Source organism: Vulpes lagopus, chromosome 7 (assembly GCF_018345385.1).
Source record: "Vulpes lagopus strain Blue_001 chromosome 7, ASM1834538v1, whole genome shotgun sequence".
Taxonomy (NCBI): Eukaryota; Metazoa; Chordata; class Mammalia; order Carnivora; family Canidae; genus Vulpes; species Vulpes lagopus.
This window is the reverse complement of record NC_054830.1, coordinates 43,360,963-43,386,319: the sequence shown is the minus strand read 5'-3', so window position 1 is coordinate 43,386,319 and position 25,357 is coordinate 43,360,963. Positions and strand designations below refer to the sequence as shown.

Below are 25,357 nucleotides of genomic sequence, written 5' to 3'. Positions count from 1 at the left end.
TTTGAGCACCATATGGGGCTCTGGAAACACTAGGCTCCATTCCTAGTCATACTACTAGACAGCCATTTTATCTTGGGTAAGCGTCCAAGCCCATTAGAAGGGAGTCAGACGAGACAATCTGTAAATAACTTCCAGACTGGAAATTCTGTGATTTCATGTCCCTATCTCCTTGTTTGCTAGGCTGGCCACGCTTGAACACACAGGAAATAACCTATGGTAGTGTCACTTGCATGAGACAAGGTCTGCTATATTTGAGAAAGAGTTCTAAAACTGTTTGTTTATCCAAAAAAAAATTTTAATATCTTAGCCTTGTCCTAAGCAATTGTATCTGTAAAATAATGTATTTTATTTACCAGTTACATATTTTTCCATTAACATGTTCATAAAAATATCTACCTAGATATTACCTAAAATTATCACATATTTCACCAGACGTATTTGGTTCACAATTTGGGAAAAACTCCCATGTGAAGTCCAAAGTTTATTAAAACAGTTACTTTAGAGAAATTATCAGAGCCTTTGCCAAACTTTCAAACACCTTCCTATCTCTACCTTCCAGATTACTTTGAGATTGAAAACTGCCATATACAAACTCAAAAATGTTTCTCGGGTGAAATATTTTACTCTATCACTTTATATAAACATCTTGAATATTATTCACATGATATGAAAATGATTTGGAAAAAAATACACTAAAACCAATGTTATCATTCATCTGTGGCTCCTGATGAAAATAGTCACAAAGATTTTAGCTTACATGTATACACAAACACACACAAACATACCTGAGAAACTGTTTTTCTCCTAATAATCTAGGTAAGAAGGTTTAAAAGTAAGTCATTTTTAAAGTTTCACATCTCTTAAATGTACTCACATGCCACAAAAGGTAGTTTCAACAAGAAATATAATACTACAAGAGAGGTTAACAACAGCAATCAACTGAATACCCTTGTGGATTCCTGCAGGGAGAAATGGGGCGGGGTGGTGGTGGTGGTGGTGGGGAAACTCCAGGGAAGGATTGTGTCAGTCTAAATATGCTGCTATTCTTCTTTCTGAGCACACAGCCAGACAGCTGGCTGGGAGGAAGAGTCAAACACCTTAAATTACCAGATTCACACTTAGCACACACATCATAAAGATGCCAGAGACCATGTTTGAACACATAATTTGTTCTCTTCTGGGAGATGGTGGTTGTTTCCCTCTCTGGTGTCAAGCATGATGCCTGTGTGTGAGCAACTCTACCAATATGAAAGACGCTCAAATGTATTGAATTCTAAGCAGCTTGGGAGTAAAGTTCTTGCACATAGCTGTGTGTAATTAGTGACATGACTCATTTAGAGGGTCATGTCTAGTAGACAAGGGTATTTATCTGAATGTTTCAGAGACCTAAATATATTAATTTCAACATAATGCTTAGTGGAAGAAAAGCGAAGTGAAATGATTTCAAGAAGTCATTCAGTATTATGGAGTATTAGACCCTACAAAAAGAACTTTAAATTTATTCCTTGGATAGTCAAAGGGATCTAATAAAATTGACTTCCTGAGACTTAGGCATCTACCTATGTCCCAAGACAATTTAAGATAACACAGGTAAGGGGATCCCTGGTTGGCGCAGCGGTTTGGCGCCTGCCTTTGGCCCGGGGTGCGATCCTGGAGACCCGGGATCGAGTCCCACATCAGGCTCCCGGTGCATGGAGCCTGCTTCTCCCTCTGCCTGTGTCTCTGCCTCTCTCTCTCTCTCTCTGTGACTATCATAAATAAAATAAAAAAAAAAAATTAAAGAAAAAAAAAAAGATAACACAGGTAAATGGTATGTGGTATGGCTTGGGAGAGGAAGATCATAAACACAGATATTGTGAGAAGGATCAAGGTAATTCACTAGCAACTATAAAAACAGCTACACAATTTGCATATATGCTTATGTATCATCATCTACCTAAACAGAATATCTATGTACACTACTGCAAAAATCCTCATTAAAATAGGACAGTCTACCTCTGGTATCATAATACCACTTCATTTAAGCTAATTACATTTTTAAAGTTTGTTAGGGCATCATATTAAAGAGCCAAGAGTATTCCTTTTTCTGTATATCTCTTTATTGATGTAAATTTCTTAAAAATCTGCACAGTAACTTAACAATACCTATGCCAACTATTTTGTAATTAGTTCCAGTGTCCTTAAACTCAAGATCTTTCTCCTTCAAACCATTTTCCTGTGTAGGAAAGCCACATCTCTTTCAACTGCAATCTACTCCTTGCTCTATTTCCTTATTTACATTTTTTTCCAGGATACTCACATATCTACCCCTTGATATAGGGTTTCCTTCTGGAGAGACTTAAATCTGTCTCCTTTAGTCCCCTTTGCCAAATGCCTGGCACAGGCAGCTTCTCTAAATTGTCATATCCTTAGAATCTGTAGTCCTGCATTTTATATCTAACCATAGAAATACTTTATTCCTTTGCAGTTATTTCTGAATAGCTCCTCTCAATATTAAATCATCCTGTTCCTTCCTTGAAACAACAGAGAAATTTCATGCTAATATGCAGAAGGACTCTCATTTCTACTTTGGAAAATAGGTGAAGACATGTGAAACCATGTACAGAATCCAGAGCCATGCCTAAATCTGATTTACAACTCTACCTTTTTAACTACACAATAAAACAGTCTGATAAACCACTGGAGCTATTAACTATGTGATATTGAATTGAACATCTCAAGTCATCAGAAGCACTGGTTTAAAACCAAAAGCAGTGCCCCTGGAGCTGCCTAGTAACTTTATAATCAAGGGTTTGAAAGCACAAATTATCAAACATACCTGTCACCATTATATTTTTTTGCATAGAAATAGTCCATAAGTACAAATCATTTTGGTCATAGAAGGATGCACAACTACAAAATAGAGGAATTGTTTCACATTACTGATTTTACTCACAACAGGGCCTGCTGCCTGAAAAGCAAGGATATCTACCCAATATTAGGAGATTTGGAAAATTAACTTTATACTTTGCATGGATCACATCAAATATAGTCTACAATTTCAATAAGAAATAACATTAAAATTCAAACTCAAGAATAATAAGCCACATATACAGGGATTTCCTAGTGGTAAAATTTGAGGGAAAATTTAATATTCCAACTTCCATTTAAAAGAGTCATAACACTACTCTGTTCTGGAATAGGAAGTGGAGCCAATCCAAGCTATTACTGTCATCAAAAGGGCATTTACCATCCATCTTCAAGTACATTAGTTGTTAAAAATATATATAAATATTGCTCACTGTTAAGAAGAATATTATTTGGTAATTATTTTGTGCCATTCCAGTTATCCAGCCAATGTATATTTATTTCATTTAATAGTGAAAGAAGCAAAAAACACTGCCATCCTTGTACTACAAATATCAATTCTGAAATAAATTCAGTTTCTTCTAGTACTCACAGTAAAGACATACAGAGGAAATTTACTCACAATTTGGTCTGAGCACATCAAGAAGCCCAAGCACCATCAGTAGTGAATTTAGTAAATTCACAGTTTGTAATTTTTAACAGTCTTCATAGCAATAAACAGTCTGAGATCACAGAAAAAGTGCCATAAAGAAAATTTTCCATGAATTTTTTTTAATGTGACTTAAATTACACAAAGTTGATCACTTGTTTATGGTGTCAGGTATATATAGTTGATCCTTGAACAACATGGGTTTGAATTGCATGAGTACCCTTAGAAGTGTTTTTATTTTTGTTTTATAGAGTATCGTCCTATAAATGTATTTTCTCTTCCTTGTGATTTTCTTAAAAGCATTTTTTCTCTAGCTAACTTTATTGTAAGAATACAATTTATAATCATATAACATAAAAAATGTGTTAATCAACTGTTTATGTTATCAATAAGGCTTCTGGTTAACAGTAGGCTATTAGGAGTTAAGGTTCTGGGGAGTCAAAAGTTTATGTAATTTTCAAGTGTGCAGGGACATATAACTTACAAAATACATGTTAATCAGCTGTTTATGTTATCTGTAAGGCTTCTGATCAATATTAGGCTATTAGTAAAGTTTTTGGGGTGTCAAAAATTATACATAGATTTTTGACTGTGTAGGGAATCAGAGCCCCTAACACCTGGGTTGTTCAAGGGTCAAGTCTATTTCTTATTGAAATCACCAATGGCTTTTCTTTTCCATACAATTAAATAAGACAGTCATTTCTTGGGGAAAAATAAAATCCTTGGTACTTTTTTTTCTTTTTTTTAAAAATCGAGCTCTTTAGTATCCTACATTGAAGTGTACACTCATTTGTGAAATTTTTTGTTTTATTTTAAATTAATTATTGTTAGCTTAATACAGTTGGATAAACCCATTTAATCACCTACAGTTTAGAATTTAAGGTAAATTATTCTCTTACTTTAAACATTAATATAAGCAATTATATACACATATACACACATCCATAACTTTCAGGTCCTTTCTGCACACCCATGTCTAGGATTAAGTAAATGTAATACACAACAGAGCAGGACATCATCATGTACTTTATATCTTGATGATGTCTCATAAGAGAAGGTGGCAAACAAACAGGTCAAAGAACATTCCCAACTTTGTTTCTGTTTGATTTTAGAACAACTCACAATAAAAAGGGGGGAGAGGACAGGAGACAGGGTAGAAAGGGAGAGAGTAGGGATAAAGAGAAAGCAGAAGAAAGGAAGAGAATTAGGAGAGAGAGAGAGAGAGAGAGAGAGAGAGAGAGAGAGAGAGAGAAGAAGAAGAAGAAGAAGAAGAAGAAGAAGAAGAAGAAAATAAAGAATCCTAGTAACATTTTGCTTTACATGACAATTAAATCACATTTCACTCAGTCCCTTGGCAGTCTGAAGGGCTTTCCGGGAGTGAATGAGAGGTTAGAATGATGTGTCATGAAATCACAGACTTCCAAGACAGTATCTTGGAAATCATTCCTCATTTTACAGGGGGAACACTGAGGCAGAGAGAGGTAAAGTGGCTTGTTAGAGCTTGCACAGCAATTTGAAAGAGCTTCACTCAAGCTTCCAGTGTTATTATTGATCATTCATTGAGTGGATACTTTGAGAATGCATAGTAGTCAAGACTTGCTCATATTTAAAATCCGCCAAAATGTTTAGGGTTATTAAATTCATTTTTTTTTGTTCCACCATATTCACTTTGAAGTTATTGTAGAGGCAGTTTACAGAGTTTCATTCTGTACCTCACGTTTGCTAACCCAACCTATCACAGAGGGCTGGAGTGCAGTTTGTGAGCAAGGACGACCTGCTTACGACTGTTGCTGAGGATGTTGTGAAGTCCTCTTTGTGCTTATCCCAGCACCTCTGGGGACAGATAAAACATTTGCAAAGGGCCCAAAGCACACACTGCCAGGGGCTTTACTCTCTTCTGATGAGTCCCTTGTCAGAATTTCCTCCACTTTGTTCAATCTCAGCATCTTCTTGATGCTGAGGGGTATACTGTATTCAGAGTAGTACAGAAACTATCTAGATTTGTATGCATACAAACACATACAGAGACATACTATCTTTACATATAAAATATAAGCCTTTTCCTTTATTATCTTTTATAACATTTTACATTTATTTTGAAGACCAATTAAAACACTAGGGCTTTAAAAGCACCCCCTTACAAAGCATATTTAACACACATCTGACTTCCCCATCTGTCAAGTGGCTAGACCCTAAACTAACTCCTGGAGCATCCAATCTCCTTTTTTACAGATTAAGTACAACTGGGGAGAGATCATTCAAATTTTTAGAAAATAGTCAAAACACTTCTAAAGTAACAGAAGCACATTATAAATCTTGCAAAACCTCTTATAACTGTGGTGACCAGCCACAAAAATGATTAACATCATATGAGATGAAATTTCTAAATGTTTAATGGAAAATAAAAATCAAACTTAAGGGATCCCTGGGTGGCGCAGCGGTTTGGCACCTGCCTTTGGCCCAGGGTGCGATCCTGGAGACCCGGGATCGAATCCCATGTCGGGCTCCCGTTGCATGGAGCCTACTTCTCCCTCTGCCTGTGTCTCTGCCTCTCTCTCTTTCTCTCTCTGTGTGACTATCATAAATAAATTTAAAAAAAATCAAACTTAACTACTTCAGAACAATACTTCTTTACAAATGGTAAAAATTCCTACTACATAAAAAAAATAGGACTACCTTCTCTTCTTACAATTTTAAACAAGGTAACATCTTTGCAAGATCATATACTTGCACTAGTTAGAAAAACACCAACTTTTTTTTTTTTTTTAAATAGCTGAGGCTTCCTCAATCAGTAATGATCACTTAAAAAAGTCAGCTACGTTTTGAAGGCATGAGGCTATTCTTTTGTTTAGGGGAAATGTAACCATCAAAACCACTTGCCTGCATTTCAGATTTCAGTTATTCACATCCTTAAACACACTTGTATTTTTCCAAAAACAGAGTTCTCTGCACAGACAGCCCTGGGACTGCTCACTACCTAGAGGTTAACACAACCATTCTCCTTTTGCTCCACCTGGCCAGATGTTAAATGTTTTTTATTAGCTTGTTACCTTTTCCCTCCAAACCTCAAGGCCTGAAAATGCCTGTGCTCAGGTAGACAACCATCTATTTTAAGTCTTCTCTCTCTTGTATCGTTCCTATCAACCAAATCTAATGAGAACATACTCTGTCCCCACCAGTGAGACACTTTCATACTTCACAGCTTGTGGTTTTTCTCCGCTTTGAGACTTACTGCCTATTCAGGAAAATTGTATTTCCACTCTGGAAATTACAGGATCCTCTGACTCTATGGTCTCAAGCTCATTGAGGGCACTTTGATTCCCCTTTTCAGGAATGAATGATTTCAAGTTCATTTTGGACCACATCAGCTCTGGCCATTGGTTCAGGCAGTTCAAGCCTCTTCTATTCAAATTCTATTCTTACAACAGCTCAATTGTTCTATGTTCAATCCAGGAAGAAAAGTGTAATTTATATTTAGGTTAGGGAAACCCAGACAAAAAATCCACATAGCCCTTTCCATAGTGATAACAATCTTTAATTTCACTATGCCATTGATCATTTGAGAGACATTATGCAAACATTATCAACAATATTAATTTCTAATATCATTTTCATGATCAATTCTTCTTGCAAGGATAACAAATATTAATTTGACAGATTACACTTGGAGACACATGAAAGATAAATGAACTCAGATTTTAAATTTTTTTTTGCTTTTTAATTAACATCACTTCATAAAAAGTGGCACATTCAAAAGCAAAACTGAGCTAAAAAATAGCCTCTTATTTTGAAACACTGACCCTCAGCATGAAGGAGGAGATATATAGTTTATATCTGCAAATATTCCTAATATATCATTTCCACCCCTCACCCCAGCAAAGTTTCTAAACAGCATGCAACTGAAAAACAAGAGAAACTTTCCTGTTTCTACCTTTCTTAGTGGCAGCAGAGAGAAGCAAAATAAACTATCTTAAACAAATTCTGGAAATAATGACACATGCTTCTTTTATACATAAGTGCATGTAAAATGATGTCTTCACATATATATTACTTTTACTTACATTTTTATTGCAATGGTCAGAGATAAAGAAGAAGATAAACATATGCTCTAACCATCCTGAGCACCACGGAAAATGCACCCATGCTTCCAAATTAAAAATAAAACCAATAATTCTTAACTTCTATAAAAGCATTCTGAAAGATCTCTTATTTTCCTGTATGAATAAATTATAAAAGAGATCTGACAGAAACAGCAAGCTCTAAACAGATTACACTCTGTCTCACCAGCTTGATTCAACAAAGAGCGATGGAACAGCAAATCAAATGCAGCTTGCAAAGTCACATTCACATGGAGCTGTAGGGAGAAAGAGGGGGAAAAAACCCTGATACTTACAGACTGTAAAGTAAAATGTCCCAGTTTCGCTTTACATGTTACAGCAAATCAAACAGAGATTTCAGCTCTCAGCAAGTCCCTGCTTCCACTACACTGATCATCCACGCAGAACAGGCCCTTATGGATTGCTTAGGCAGCTGGGAGATAATGGGACCATATTCTCAGCTGGGACTAGATATGCTGAACTGCTCTCCGCTGCGTGCTGCATGGCTCTCAGCCAGCATTAATCAAGGAGGACCCAGCTTCGTGGCTGTGTTCCCCAAAGGATCGACATAATTAGCGCATGAATCAAAGACGCACACTGGGAGAATCACACACATCTCTAACTGGCTCTGCTCACATCGAACCTGATTAGGAAATCAAGTTGGTTCCCTGATCAAATGTGTTCAACCTTTCAAAAATAGAGAGACTCACACAGCTGTTTATAGATTTCAAGGGAGGGGTAGAGATTAAGGTTTCCTTCCCAATGGGCAATTTATGTAATTCCTCAACTATAGAACATAATTACACTGGTTGTTTGGTGCATATGGTGGATTTGTCCTGTGATTTGGTTTGTCTGTTAGGGTTTTTTTTGCTGCTCCCAGGAAGGCTACAGGCTGCAGTCTCATTTCCCCTATGGATTTTTTGAGACATGCATTTGTATATTCTTTGCAGGTCTAGACCCTGGGGACACTAGTTGGACTAAAGGTGGTATCTATGGGGGCATTTAATATCCCCAAAGATATGCGTCCTCTTAAGTACTGGCAGTCCAGCTCATTCAAAACAGAGTGTTTAGCATTGTACTTGCTAAAGTATTCTAAAAGGAACTACAAGTATTCTAAAAGGAACTCTGATGTTGATTGTGCTTACATAAATGAATGCTCTTCATTACTTGTCCTCATGGTGATGCAGTTAAGAGTTGCAAAGTGGTAATAGCATGCGGACAGGCTTGGTTTGCAAAGTAGAGATTTTAGTATTTGAATGTGAACATTTTCAAACAGATCATTTACCAAAACATTTTCAAAAGCCACTACACTTTTGCCCCTATATGCTACCTGCTACCCCTGAAGACCTTTTATAAATGTAAATTTGACCTTAGTTAAGCAAATCTGAGTTAGAGATGTAAAGCACTCTACATGAGAGAAAGAGGCTGTGATCAAGGCACCCATGGGGTGATTTCAAATTCTATACCCACAAAGCACCTAGTAGTTAGTTAATGACCCTATATGATAAAATCTAGGCAGAAACCTAAGTTGTAATTCTCAGTTTGCTATACAATCAGGTGATCTACAAGACACTTTGCCTTTCTGAGACTTCCTTTTCTTATCAAACAGGGTTTAGTTCAGACCTCTGAGGGTTCTCACAGATAAAACATTCTAATTGTTCTAAGAATTAGAAAGCAGACCTCCTTTAGCTTATACTTAAAAAAAAAAAAAAAGACCTGATCTATTTATTCATGAGAGACACAGAGAAAGAGGCAGGGACATAGGCAGAGGGAGAAGCAGGCTCCCCACAGGGAGCCCAATGCAGGACTCAAAGCTGGAAACCTGGGATCATACCCTAAAGCCAAAGGCAGATGCTCACCCAGGCAACCCTAGCTTACACTTCTAACAGCAACCAGAAAAATGGGAATAAAATAAAGATATACTTCAACAAAACAAAACAAAACTGTCCCAAATGTAGGAGTCTCTGATACCTTTGTGGGTACCAGGATAAATTGGCTAATAAGCAGCTATTTTAGAGAACTGAAGCCATTATGAAGTGTGAGTAAATTATAAATGTGTAAGAGAAAAAAAGACAGGCTGAGCAGAAAATAATTTTATCTAATTCCTCAGTAATTATATCTACTGACTGTAAAACTGGATGAAAAGCCAAAAGTCCAGGTAGATGCTGGTCTTCATGAGTCAATTGCCAGAATACTACAGTTCATGGGGAGAGAGTCTTTTTATATTTAATGAAATTATTCTTTCTTATGCTCCTACTATTCAAAAGTAAAAAAAAGTTAGGGCTTCTCCTCACATTATCAGTTACCTTTTTTATGTGGAAAAATGTGTATCAACAAGGTCAAAATCACACAAATTGTCTTAGGGTTTTGGTACTGGCCTTAGGGAATAAAGGGAAAATCGACATTTTTATGATCTTTTACTCAATACCCAGAAAAGTAACTCACTCCAAGGACAGAGGCTCTCGTGTAAAATGCATCCTGCCAGACCTTTTCACGTCCATTACAAACTCAGTTATTCCAAACCAGAGACAAGGCCTCAAGCAAATTTACTATCAAAAGTTAATAGCAATAAAACAAAGTGGAGGATGATGAAACAGTATTATTGCACTTTTAAAATTTTTTACTTAGAGTAATTTTTTGTTGGTTCAACATGCTTTTAGAAGTATTTTCAATCAAGTTTCTCTCAGATAACCTATTTCCTTATTTCTTTAAGTATTGTTACAATTTGTCATAAATTGTAAAATGACTGGCATAAATTTCATGTTTGTTATTTTTATCTGGCTCATTATTATTGAGACTTTAGCACATCTACTTCACGCGGCTCATGTGAGGTGCTGACAAAAATAGGTTAATTAAATAGCAATTGTGCATCTCAGTCATATTAGCAAACATATTGCTGCAGTAAATGAAAAAAGGAACAAATTAAAACACTAAAGTGTTTATTCAGTGGCACAGTCGAAATAAATAGTTTAATTGGTTTTAAGTTCTATTCAATTCCTGTTTGGCTGGTAATTACTTTGATTCATCTTTGATTATGATATGTGATAGATTCACTTTGACATCATGTGATTTGCACTTGTTTCTAATGGTAGGTGATAATTACTAACTAAAAATTTCTAACTTCCATCAATTCTTCATACATTTCTCCCCTGAGACATAGCATTTAAAATATGAAGTGGTTTATAATAAAAGCCTAAATCTGGGAAACGTCTGATATTTCTTTCCTTTAAGGTCAAAGTCAACATTAATGTCAAAATAAATATAGCAAAGAGGAAGAGAAAAAGAAAAATGATTAGCAACTACAAACAAAAGAAATTATCTTCACAAAGACAGTATAGCCTGATATATTACCTCAGAATGTATTTCAGAAGCCAAAATATATACAGAGATTGTTTTAGACTTTGCATAGAAATTGCAAGAAACTGCATCTCTTTGGGACTCTGAAGAGTCTGCAATTTTAACAACACTCTTGTCAAAGCTAATAAGAACCTGGGGAATGGGGCTCCTGAGGTCTCTTTCTGGCCATAACACAAGATTCAGCAAGTTAAATACAGCTCTGAGCCTCAGCAAATCTAGGGGCAAAATGAAAGTTATGGCAATAATTTCCCAACAGGTTGAAACTTAATCAATATTTTTTAATGTTTTGGAATCTTCAGCAGTAAGTCATCTGATATGCATACAGCTGCTCATTGTTCCTTCTAGAAGGTGTTCCTATTTCCTATTCCTTGCCTCACTCACTAAAAGTCAGAGTCAAAAGCGAAGACAACTGCGACATTTCTCCAGCTGAGAACAAAATTTCAAAGGAATGAATGGTTCAGAAATCACTGCCCAGGGCACCCACTGGAATGACAATCTAAGCAGCTTGACTGGACTTTATTTTCCAATCAAAAGCAATGGAGCCAGTAATAAAATAATCGAGAAGCAAGACAAAAGTATGGATCCACATGAGAAGTCTGTGGCCTTATCTCTTTTCCAAGAAGTAATCAGATTCCTGTAACAATGACTCACAGAGACCAGGGTCACAAAACAGTCTATGGGAAAAAATAGCCATTTTAAAATATTATGTCACAATGACATAAAATTGTCCTATGAGCTAGGTAAAAAAAAAAAAAAAAAGAAAAGAAAAATGCCTCAATATTTATCTGCTGCCATTTGGAGCATGTGGAATAACCATTAGCAAAAAACGCCTATTAATTTAAGGTATGCATGTACATACACGTGTATGAGTGTAGAGAGAGGGAGACAGCAAGAAGAGGAGGGACACATTATAGAAAAATTGTTCTGTAAGTGGTATATCTCATTTACTCTCTGGAGTATTTATCCTTAGTGTAATGGCTAGAGAACACATACAAATTTTCTTATCATCTAAAGAGAAAAAATCCTTTTACTCAGAAGATTCTGATTTTCCTTGTAACAAAGATAGAAAGCTTTGAAAGACTAGTTTTTAACTGTCACAACTGAGGGTGTAGGTGGGTGCTACTGGCATCTAGTGGGTAGAGGCCAGGGATGCTGCCAACCATCCTATGGTATATAGCCGACTCTGAAAAAAAAAATTATCTGGCCCAGTAAGTGAATAATGGCACATTTGAGAAACCCTGACCCAAGGGAAGCATGTGGGATCCTCATAGTTAGAATTTCAAAGAATTCAGGGCTGAGATTAAAAACTGACCAGGTTTAAATGAGATTATTCTAAGGATAGCTGCAGTAGCAATGCTAAACACCATTTTGCCTTGGAAGTAACTTCAGACTTTTTAATATGCTTTCACAAAAGTTACCACATTCAGTACAATAAGCTTTTTTTTTTAAGATTTTTTTTTTATTTATTCATGAGAGACACACAGAGAGAGAAGCAGAGACACAGGCAGAGGGAGAAGCAGGCTCCATGCAGGGAGCCCGACGTGGGACTCGATCCCTTGCCTCCAGGATCAGGCCCTTGGCTGAAGGTGGTGCTAAACTGCTGAGCCACTGGGGTGCACCGTACAATAATAAGTTAGTTGAAAAACCAAGACAGTACTAAAATTCCAAGTCTCTCAGTGCAAATAAGCAGGGCCTTAGAACAAATAATCAGTGGCATGATCAGTAGGTACAAAAACCAAATCCTAACAAGTACCCAATATGGCCTTTACCTCCCTGTTCTGCTTCTCACAAAACCAAATAGAACAGATAAAAATGAATCTCAGCCCAGTATATGTTACCCTCTCCCAGCAGACCCTGACATGGGAGCCAAAGAAGGCAACTCTTTAGCTAGTTGAGCTCCATATAACTGCATATATATGGTGGGGTTTTGTTTTGTTTTGTTTTGTTTTGTTTTTTACTATCTCTCTGTTCCTAAACAGATGGATATCATTCTCTCTGTTTCCATGTCAGGAATCTGATCTTACTCTTGAAATAGGTAGAGTTTAAATAGAGAGTTGGGATTAAATGTAAATATGCTTCAATTTATGGACTTTAGTTAGGAATTCAGAATTTAAAATTTTTGTTTACTTACTCAACAACAATTTATGGAGTACCTACTAGATTCATTGTCCATTTTAAATTATTAGGAAGAGAAATAAAATCTCTCAGCATCTGCTTTTCTTACAAACTTTATGCATTTATATAGTATCCCCTACATCATCTTGCCTGGCTCAGAAAAAGTTTACTACATTTCTCATCACCCACTAAGGTCATTATTATTTATAATCAGCTTTATCACTAATGTAGTGCCCTATAGACTCTTCAGCTCTGGTGCTGAGCTCTTTTGTTGGCTCCAGGGAGTGTAGGCGCTGCTGGGTAGATTGCAGGGGCTTTTCATTTTACTTGTTGGCATCCCTTCCATCAACTGCAAAAAGCATTGTGCAGGCTTTTACATGAGGGGACTCAGTTCACTTTTGTTTCTTTTCTTTTTTTTTTAAGATTTTATTTATTTATTCATGAGACACACAGAGACAGAGACAGGCAGATACACAGGCAGAGGGAGAAGCAGGCTCCACTCAGGGAGTCTGACATGGGACTCGATCCCAGGTCTTCAGGATCACCCCCTGAGCCAAAGACAGACGTTTAACTGCTGAGCCACCCAGGGATCCTCCTACTTTAATTTTTACCACAACCCTATGAAGTAGATGTCTTTACTACTCTCGTTTCATAAAGGCACTGAGACCAAAGATGCTGAATGAGTTGTCCAAGGACTCATAGCTAATATATGGCAGGTTTGGGTTTTCTAAAACTTTATCACGCATAATATTTATTTTTCTTTATTGACAATTTTTTTCCAATTATGTTTACAACCAAAAATGGTCCTCAGTATGTTTTCCCTGAGTAAACCAGTGGTTCTAAGTTTGTAACTTTAAACAAGCTGGTATAAAGTAAAGCAAGTGTATTAAACCTTAAAATTGTTGGAAAGAGTTGACCTAGAATAATATATAAATGTAATAACTTTGGACAAGACTATATAGAACACTCAGTTTAAACTTGATTATCTGGATTCCCTTTTGGCCAAAAAAAATTTTTTTTTAATTCCAAACTTACAGTAAAGTTGAAAGAATGGTGTAATGAGTACGCATATGATAATGACTCACAACTAATGTAAACATTTTGATATTTGCTTTCTCTTTTTATTCCCTTTCCTCTCCTTTTCCCTCTTTCCTTGCTACTGTTATACTTTGTTTTTCCCTCTGAATCATTTAAGAATAAGTAACAGACATCTTGGCACTTTATCTTTAAATAATTCTCCAAAGAATTCACCAAATAATGGTTTTTCAGCTTTACTGTTGTATAATGGACAAATAAAATTTAAAGTGTACAACACGATGATTCACCAAATAATGTTTTTCCAAAGAACTGGATTTTCCCTTACATAACCACAAAGAAATTAACTGATCCAAGAAATCTAACCCTGATAGAAAACTATCATTTACTATATTCTCTATATGTAGATGACATTGTGTTTTGGTGTACTGCATCAGGCATAGGTATTGTCAGTTTGTCCTGTTATTGGGAGTATTAAATTTAATCACCAGACTCCTCTCTTATACTTTATATAAAGTAAACTATAAATTACTTTACTTTTGTAACTAGTAAGTAACAATTGAAAAATACTTCAAGAATGTATAAGTATCATGTTCTCCAATTGCCTTCCACTTGGTCATTTTAGCCTACACTGATGAACCCTGACTGATCAATTTTTGCAATGATGATTACAAAACATCTGGATTCACAAACCTTAATAATCAGTCAATTTCTTTTTTTAAAGGATCCAATCCCACTCACTCAACCCTCTCACATAACATTAGAGTGGTGGTAATGGGTGCCATTAAAAAAAACAAAACAAAACAAAACAAAAAAACAAAAAAAAAAAACAAGTTTCTGAAGTTTTCTCAGAAATTGAAGCCAGTAACAACTCACCAAGCTAGTCATGAAAATTTCTTCTATTTCCAGAAAACATGAAGATAGGCAGAAAAATATGGAATTAAGTGCTTCTTTTTAAGGGAAAGAAGGTATATGTCAGGATAAACCTGGATATCACTCTTTGTAGCAATGTCTTAAGTTGAATAATAAGACATCCTTTTCCATATATACTAATGCTACACTTATCAGAGTAGAATCACTTTCAGCTTCTTCAGAATGCACTCTATATTAAGGAGGCAAAGATTTCCTTTCAGACATTTTAAATTGTGCCATTTATTGATCTCTAAACCATTCTATTTTGTTGTAGCATTTTTCACCTGGAAATGAATAAAAAATGAAAAGCCCTGGTTGAAATCCATTCTCCACACTGATGTCAGAGTATCCTTTCCAAAAGAGAAATCTAAACACATTTATTCTCCTGTTTAAAGTCTTTCAATGGATCCCTATCAATTACCTGGTAAAACCCAAATGGTACCAATTCATACAAAGTTCCCTTTCTAATACCCTCCTTTGCCCAATGATTTATGCTTTATATTACATACATTTATCAGGATGTTCCCCTCTTCCTTGAAAATCCCATGCTATTTTTTTCTCTCCACGCAAATATATTCTCTCCTTTGCCTACAATGCTTTCCTACACCTACAAACTTCACCAGGAAATATTTTCAATGTTTTAGAGAACTTAAATACAAAATATAAAACCAGAAATCTTTTAGAAAAAGCATAGGAGTAAATCTTCAGGATTTAGGCTTGGGCAAAGAGTTCTGATTTGATACCAAAAGCATGGTCAATAAAAGGAGAAACTGATAAGTTAAAAATATTTATCAAGTGTTTTTAATATAAACTTATCAAATTGAAAACATTTGCTCTGAGAAATGCTTTGGTAAGAAGATGAAAACACAAACTGTATCATGAGATAAAATATTTTCAAACCACATATTCATTAAAGGATTAGAATCTACAATTCATGAAGAACTGTAAGACTGAACAATTGAAAAAATACAGTTAGAAAATGAGCAAGAAACCTCCCCATGAACAGGCATTTCACTGGAGGATAAACAGATAAGAATATGAATGGATGTTCATTAGCTATTAGGAAAATGCAAACTGAAATCATAATGAGATATAATACACACCTGTCAGAATAGCTAAAATTAGAAAAAAGGAAACATTAAATGCTGGGGAGAATGTGGAGAAACTAAATGACTCACACACTGCTGACAGGGATATAAAATGATACAGCCACTCTGGAAAACATTTTGATAATTTCTAAAACAACAAAACTAAAATTATCATTAAGACCCAAAAATCGCTCTCCTATTATTAACTAATATGTTGCCACAAATGCAATTAGTATTTTCTAAGCATCTATCAAATTCCATGTAGTAAATATTCATACATATTTGCAATAAGTAAAATATAAAAATAAAAGATAAAATGGAAATAAAATAGTAATACTTAATGAATTGGCTTCATAATCATATTTCATTATATAAACAACCTTTTATCAATATTGACTTAATATATTCCAATGGAGCATTTGAAATTATTTCATCTTTTTCTAATTTAAAGAATAACTGATTATTGGTAACATGGAAAGGCAGAGAGGAGAGAGAACAAGTGGGAAAGTAAGTAAATGAGATTCATTCATTCAACATATATTTATTATTTATTTGAGTGCTGGTGAGCCAGACAACAATTATAGAGTTTATATCCTGGGGAGAGAGAAAGACAACAGATAAGTAATCAACAACTAAATTCAATGAATATAGATTTATAGAGCATTGTACCTAAGCTCTATAAGAAAGAAAGAGAGCCATAAGATAGAGAATAACAGAGTTTGGCTCTTCAGGATTCAATACAGTTGGCAAGATCAGAAAAAATGGTATTAAAGAAGTTACCACTAAAATATTATTAATAGAAAATATGTGAAATTTTTACATGCAATAGTGTTGGGATATAATATTCATATTATATTATATTGGGATATAATATATACTTTTATTAGGATAAACCCACTTTAACTCCCAAATCCCTTCAATATGGGCTAGGTCTCTATTCATATACACTCATGAACAAAGGGCACTAAATTGTTCACTGTATGTGTCAATATGAGAACCACTGACAGTGTATAGGAAAATGTACCAAACTGGATTTTCTAGACATAATGATGAGCTAAGTCATTTAAAGGTGCAAATGCCATGGGAATGCAACCATGAGTGAAGATTTTAGGGACTCTGGAACCAGTTCAGGGGGATCTTAGATTTCAAATTAAGGATTTTATATGTGACTCATAAGGGAAGGTGACTTTTCATTAAAGTTTTTGGATCACTGCTGATAAAAATAATGATGACAGCAAACTGTATTAAAGAAACACAATGAAATACATATGTAAAAAATGGAAGCATTTATTACCCATGCTACATGTTCCCCTTTAGAGGGATAATGGTAGAATAGTACTCTTGGACTTTTACCCAGGAGTTTGAAGAAGAAATGAGACAGAAGCATCTCATTTCCTTCTACTCTTTCTTCAGAAACTTATACCTTCCTGAAGGGGGCTTCTGTTCTGCTTTCTGACCATGCAGTACAGAGCCTGTCCTTTGTAAACAACCATAGTTGTACACGTGTACGAGTAACTGGGTGTATAAATCTATTTAATTTAGGAGTGAATTATTGCCACTCTTTCAACAAATATATGCTATATTTTCCCTTTATCAGTAATTAGTGTCGTATTTTTATCTCTATTTGTGTGATTTTTAAGTATGTCTCCTAATTGATTCTAAATTTTGCAGGGAAATAGGGCATTGTTCTTAAGCCTTCTAAAATCCCCAGATAGGTTTTTCCTGGAATATCTAAGAATTTACAATATCCCAGTAAAAATGAAATGAGCTGATTAAAAAGCAAGCAAGTTTAATTAAATAAAAATTTTCTATAAGCATATACAGTGTAATCAGATTAAATGGCTTTCTTACTGGTAGAATTTTGCAGTGCCAATATATTTTTGGATGACATGAAAAAGATGAATTTATATCCAAAGGAAACATTCAATTAACTTTTCTTCCTTTTATAACACTTCACAGAAAGTATAGTATAGTTAACAATGGCTCTCCTAAATGGAAAATTGCTTACATCTTTTAAAATCTAACTTTTTTGGACAAGCCCATGTACAAATCTAACTCCCACTGTCATCTAGATGGTTAGGGACAGAAGACAAGTAACAAGATCTGTATTTCAGCCATGTAGTGTGGATCACCATCTGCTTCCTCTCTGTGCCATGTTGTAATGGTGAACTATGGATCCAATTTGAAGCCCTTCCTATCAAATTACATTTTAGAGGCTGAGGTTTGCTACTTTTTAGACCAAGGTTATGTAAAAAAATGTACTGTACACAACACTAAAATAAGGAAATGTTTTCAGGGATTAATTCATTTATTAAGTATTTATTGAATAACTCATACTTGTAAGTGGCTGGGGATTTAATACAGGTCTAGACTTGCTTTCTAGGAATTTGAGGACCCATAAAGAAGTATAATCATATAGATAAGTATTTTAAGAGAGTATTTATTAAAGTCCTTTGGGAATTTAGAAAAGGAAAAGATTATTTCCTACTTGACACTTTAAAAAATGCTCTGGGGAAGAAGTGGTATTTGAAATCAACTTGAAATATCTGTCAATTTTAGACATTCAGAGATTGCTATTAAATGTTGATTATGATGTTGAAGAGAGGATTTAAGATAACCTTCTATTTTGGCTGTTCCACAATAGAAGAGCCCCCCTCTAAATAAATATCACCTTCTCACTGTGGAAAGCGTCTCTGACATCTAGATTTTAATGAGGATTTAAAGGACAATGTCTGAAAAAAATTTTTATGCACAATTACAATTTTTCATAAAATATCAAGGAATTCACAGACTTTCAGTTAAGAAATTCTGCTTTAGATCAAGGGGGTATTTTTAGTAAATAATATAGTGCATATAAATAGTAATTTGCATTTTTCCAAACCTTTTACATTATCACAATATGAAGTAGTAGTAAGGGCTTTATCATTGCCCTCATTTTTCAATAAAAAGATGAGATATAGAGAAATCAAGTAACTCTTCCAATATTATGATTTTCTTTGGGATTTCCTGGGATTATGCCAGGATTATTTTAATGCCTCCTTAATCAGCTGAAATTCTACATTTTTATTGTTCATTTGAAACTTCTATCAAATTGGTTCAACTACATGTGAGAGAAAAATCAAAATGATAATAGCTCAAAATAAAGAGAAGTTCATTTCTCACAAAGTAGAAAAAAAAATCTGAATAAGCAAAATCTAGGGCTACTATAGCAATTCCACAGTCATCAGTTAAGAACCTAGGTTTCTCTTCTCATTTCCCCCTCACTATTCTAGCATTACATTAATCAAGATCACCTCTTGGTCCATGGTAGCTTCTAGAGTTCCAGCTATCTAGTGCATTTTCAGCAGTGGAAAGAAGGAAGTAGAGTGGAGTATACTGGAAAGCATGATTTCTAACTAACTCAACTCTCCTTGAAGAGATTTTTCAGAAGTCCCTCCAAATATTTTTGCTTATCTTACATGGAATAAAACTTAGTTACATGGTCACATTAGTTGTAAACATGCTGCTAGCAATTATTACTTTACCTAGGTACCCAGATGCCCTAAATAATACCAGGGTTCTGTTATTAAAGAACAAAGGAAGAATGTATATGGTTGACCACAAGCAGTTCCTCCCACAATCACTACCCAACACTAAATACTCAAAGTAACAATAAAACTGTGATGGTAGAAATCAACAAATTAGAATTCTGAAGATGGGATTTCTGGTTGATGAGAAACCATCAACTGGATGTATATTGTTTGGGTATCCTGACTTGGAAAATAATGGAAACTGGAGATTAGAGTGTCCCTCAGGTATCCTCCAGCCACTAAGGTTTTAGGAGAGCTAAAATGTCACCTTATGTTCTAAGCAATGATATTTTCTGCTATGTAACTATCCCCGCATCTAAAAATACTGTAGCTTAAACTCTGTAAGATTATTAGAGTAGCTCCATTGATTCAATTATTTTAGAACAGATAGTCACTAAAAGAAAAATAGAGAAAATGAATAAGAAAGAATTTTCCTTGGGAGTTGAGTATAGATGGCAACTTTATCATCTTGGTACCAAGAGAAAGATACTCTGTACATGATCTTCTTGATATTTGGGGTGGGAATGGGAATTCACAATCAAAATGAAACATCTATGCTTATAACTTAAGAACTTTTAGATTCTAATATTAAAATGTGCAGCTGTTTATAAAAACTATCATTTATGCAAGTAAAATATTCAATCAGTAAAAACAGTTCTTAATGCCCTGAGGGTAATGAATTCTTTTTTATGTTTGTAGAATTCAATCTGTGTAATAATATAACCATCAAGTCTTTGTGCCATCTTCCTATAAAACCTGATAGAATGAAAAGACTTTAGACAATAGTGTTTGAACTATAAACTGCCACCACACTTCAAATTTGTTAATTAGGGTACAAGCATGTGGTTCTTTCTGAGCATTACCAAAGAAGACAACTAATCCAAGTTTATCTGCTTCATTGTTCCTTTCTTTCATTTTTTGCAATTTCTTAAATGGAAGTACCCAGAGTGTCATAAAAAGGAATTAAACAGAAAACTAAGTAGAAAATTTAATAATGAACCAAATGACTAATTTTTCTTTTTAATTATTTCACCAAAGAGGAAAAAATAACTGTTAACATCACTATGGCCACCTATATGTATCTGTAAAATACAAAAAAGCAGCAGGGAAAGGAATGGCAGATCCCAGTTCTGGGATCTCTAAAACAACATACCTGGAACAGAACCACTCTCTCATTCTGCCATCTTGGGAGTACTGAACAAGATCTCCCCTAGCTACTCTCAAATGGTCATGACATCTCCATTCTAGTGTCTTCAAAATGCCTCTGCAGATCAATGCCCAACCGCCTGACTCATTATCCTAACCTACAATCTTTCTGAAATTTGGGACATTGTTTAGAAGACAGGATTCACAAATACCATATAAAAAGTGTTACAGTAAAAGAGTCTGTAAAACATCTGTAAAGCATATGATCCACCTCTTGCATCAAATTCCAATAGTATTTATTAAGCACCCATTATAGGTGAAGTACTGTGCTAAGAACCCAGAAAGTAATATTTCCTTCTTTCACGGAACTTTCAACCCAGTGATTGTTGACTAAATTTAGAAGGGTGCCTAGAGATTTTCTAAAAAACAATGAAAATCAAAACAGCATGATACAGCCTAAATTGCCACATTTTCTAATTCACAGGTAGCAAATAAAGTAAGGAAGATCTAAAAAATAAACCTTGTCTGAGAAGTCTACAGTACAGATCTGTGAGACAACATACAAACCTGTGAAATGCTTCAAAAATAATCAGAGAGGGTACCAGTATAAAGCACCAAAGTGCAATAAAACCATGACAGCAGCTGGTTCATAACAGAAGATTCACCTCCTCATTCTTAAGACAGAGTGAAGGTCTACTCCCATCAAAAGGATCTGGATTATAGGAATGCAGATATCTTTTGAGGCATTCCCATCATACTGACTATCAGGCTCTACACATTCTAAAACTGTAGTTAGAGATTTTTAAACACATGAAAAGATGCATTAGATAACATAGTTCAAACTAAATAAAAAAAGTTTAAAATGATTTCTAAAGCCTATGAGGGTCTATAAATATTACATAATGATATCGCTTTTATTAGATGTGGGCAACATCATTTGTTTTCTCCTAGTCTTTTATGGAGAAAGTGCTTACACACTCACAAAATTTAATTTTAGGAAAGGGATCATGATTACCATTATACTCATCTACATTCAACAATGGTTCACATTTTACTATACATGTATGCATTTGTATTTTTTTCTATTTCATTTGTTGACCCACTGGTTGAGTAAAGAGGACATGCTAAGTAGAGAGATTTCTTAATCTCTTACCCTTCACTAACTTGGTTCTTTAATTTTTAAAGCTAACTTTACTTTTATTTATATTGATATGTCAATTAATACATGTGGGATGGATTTGTTCATACCACAGTAAGTTGTTTACTGCACACGTTTTCTGAGTAAAGACCATGTACTAGGCGGTAGGGTAAGATAGTTAATATTAGACAATCTCTACCCTTAAACGTCTTTTTTAATTGATTCCTCAGACTGATTTAGTTAGGCTCTGAGAAGGCATATTTCATGCTTTCAAGTAGAAGATCCTACCTTCTTGGAAGTCTTGATTTTTTCTTGCTATTTTTTCTTTATAGGAAATTTGTATGTACTAAGAAAGGGAGTATCTTGATATATAGATCAGTGATGTGAAAGTTGATTTTGTCCTTTATGTTCATGTTTTAGTGCAAAACTTTTCCTAATAAATACCATTTTCACTTACTAATACATACATATCAGATAAAATGATTCACCATTATAACCAGGTCCAAGGTATTTTCCATGTTTTCATAAATAATGATGCTTAGCACAAAAAATGAAATGGTAAAAAGGTTCTTTATTAGAATAAAAAAGGTAAAGCTGGCATTTCTGCCATACCAAGATATATATATTTGTGAAAGACCTTCACACTTTATAAAATTATGCATTAAAGATATGGCTTAAGGGAAAACAAATTTGAAGTGTATCACTACTAAAAACCCATGGAACTTCATAACGAACACATTGACACAAACAATTATTGGTGTCTCATCCAGAAATTATTTTGGATAACCTAGGCAGGAAGCTGAGCATGGTTGGAAACTGCCTGGGTGGTAATTAAGAATACACAAAAACATGAGAGAGGATAAGAGAGTTTCTTTCACTGAGACAAAGCAGAAGGCAGCGGGTGTGTAGGGCTGCTATTAAGGTGGGCCCAGGAGGAAGAAGTATAGCCTGAAACAAGAAGGAAGTTCCCCCGGATGGGAGTGTGCCTTTCCAGGGAAAAATTCCCTGATGCAGATGTTTAGGCTTTTATTTTTCCTTTTTCTTTTTTGTCTTTCTTGTAAATACAGTTGAGAATGCTCTTGTCTATGCAGCTGTTAGCTGAGAGCTTTTTCCCTTCCTGATGAAGATCATAATTTAATCCTACTATTTCAGCAACCTTTGCTTAAGAAAATATTATATGATCAATTATGACTTCCACATTCTCCCACTTATCATTTGCCTATGCGGTTACTGGTGTTTACAGACACACGTTAACAGAAGAGCAAACTATATATTATACACACACACACACACACACACACACACACACACACACACACATTCTTTTTACAATAAAGGTCAAATAAGCAAAATGGATGGAAACAATATTCCTTAGAGTATTGCTTGTTCCTTAGAGATTATTTTCCAGTTTTCCTTAGAGAAAATGAAGAAAACAAATGTGGAAGGCTGGAAGGGGGAAAAAAAGATTAAATTCCGTAATTCTCCTAAACAGCTGAATATATGGTTATTCTAGGCAGAAACATTATGGCCTACATCATTATCTTTCAAATTTGGCAACATGGAGAAAAGGTACTGATGTAGCTGGCATTGTTCTAGAGTGTGGAAATTTTAAAATTAGTATACAATGCTCCTTACACTGGACATAGATGTTAGTCTTTAAACTTCTAAATTCCTCAGCACATGCTATGCTGGAAACTAAGAAATATGTAGCAAATGGGAAATATCACCCAGCAGGGAAGACAAGGTCTACTACAAGGGGATGGAAAAATAAACAGTGGCTGTAAAAGTGTGGGTTTCCTTTTTTTAGCAACACCTCCTCAATTTCATTCAAGTATGGAAAATTAGGAGAATAATGGAAATTCTCTGTTTCACTTGGTACTCAAATCTTGGTGGGATCTGGGAAAAGCCTTAATCACTATGGTGACTTTTATTAGATTCAATATGATAATTCTAGAATGCTTAAACATCTAATGTCTTTTGTTGAGAGGGCAAAAATAATTTTCAACAAGTTTCTTATCCTCTCAAGATTGGCAAAAGCTCCCAAATGATCCGTTAAACTGAGCTATTTCAATATTTCGCCAGAAATAAAAATGAGTCAATACATGCTAATGTGGAAAATATTTCAACATAAAAACTCACAGAAAAAAAAATAGCAAAAACAAAGCAAAGCTTGATGCCAGGGAATATATCTGATGGAAATCAGCATGTCTCTGTAGAATAATGCAAAGATGAATGATTTGGGTTCTATTGTATTATTTATCATTCCTTTTTATCCATGATTCCAGACTATCTATTATTAAAAATGGAGCCTACATTCAATTTAAATAACATTATGCTAGTTGCTCTTCTCACTTGTAAGCATTCATTTCAATTGAACGGAATAGTAATACACTAATGCAAAGAGAAAATGATGCATTGTCACTGAATGCTACTACACAAGCTCTGAAAGTTCTGACTTGTTTTATACATTTTCCGAGTAAATATGAACTTAGATTATTAACTGTTAAACCTCTGCATCTAAATATCTTAGATAATTATCAATAGTTGTTCCTGAAGAGTAAGTAATTGTAAAACGTGCCATGTGGCTAATGCTCAAGGAAATAAATCCGTATTAGGGATAATTACAGATGGTTTAATTGCTATGGGGAGGTTAACTGGCAAGGTACAAAGTAGAGAAAATAGAAGTGTTTTCATCAGAGGCTAACCCAGAGGTTTGCTAAATCTACTTTCTACATATGTGCAGTCTTAAAATTCACTAAGTCATAATTTAACTATAAATTTACTTTCATGAACAAATAAAACCTACTACTACATGTCACTTGTTTTTGCAAAAATTAATTTGCTACCAAATGATGATTATTTCTTTCCAACTCTTTATGTGGCAAATCTAAAGTAGATTAGAAACTGAAAGAAGAGTATAAAAGAGAGTTTCTCATATATTTCTAAAATTACAAAGATATAAGAAAAGAGAGATCAATATCAATGCAAGATCCCGCCAAAGGCTTTAAAGCTATCTTGAAGTCACACAATCTCCCGTATGGGGAAAAAAAGGGGGAAATGTTCATCAAATGCTAACACATTTTTATGTGTTTATAGGTATTTGCATTATGAATATAAACTGATACACACACACATTTCACTTCAGTTTGAAGGAAATCATCTATGGTAAGGAGTAGCCAAAAATACTGATATTATCCTAGGACAGTAAGACTGACTGTGAGCTTTTTATACACGAGGATTATATATTTTCACCTCTAAATCCCCTGGCACAAATAATTGTTGCAGACTAGATGGATAGATGGATAGATGGGTGGATGATAGTAGGAAGGGAGAGAAGACGACGTAAATTGCTATACAAATATGTAACTTTCCTTCTTGTCAATGTTTTAGATTAAGTGTAAATA

General features: G+C 34.8%; 1 protein-coding gene across 11 annotated transcripts in view; it reads right to left on the bottom strand.

Moving 5' to 3' along the window:
- Positions 1-25,357, bottom strand: part of CNTN4 (contactin 4) — a 913,336-nt gene that overhangs the window by 503,152 nt on the left and 384,827 nt on the right. The window contains exon 4 of one of the 11 annotated variants that reach the window (XM_041761630.1): positions 7,781-7,850. The exons of 8 other annotated variants lie outside the window; for them this stretch is intronic. The gene's annotated coding sequence lies outside the window, so the exon portion shown is untranslated. Of the gene's footprint in view, positions 1-7,557; positions 7,749-7,780; positions 7,851-7,889; positions 8,409-25,357 lie in introns of those variants that run through there. 2 more of the 11 variants (XM_041761636.1, XM_041761637.1) reach the window with 2 other exon arrangements.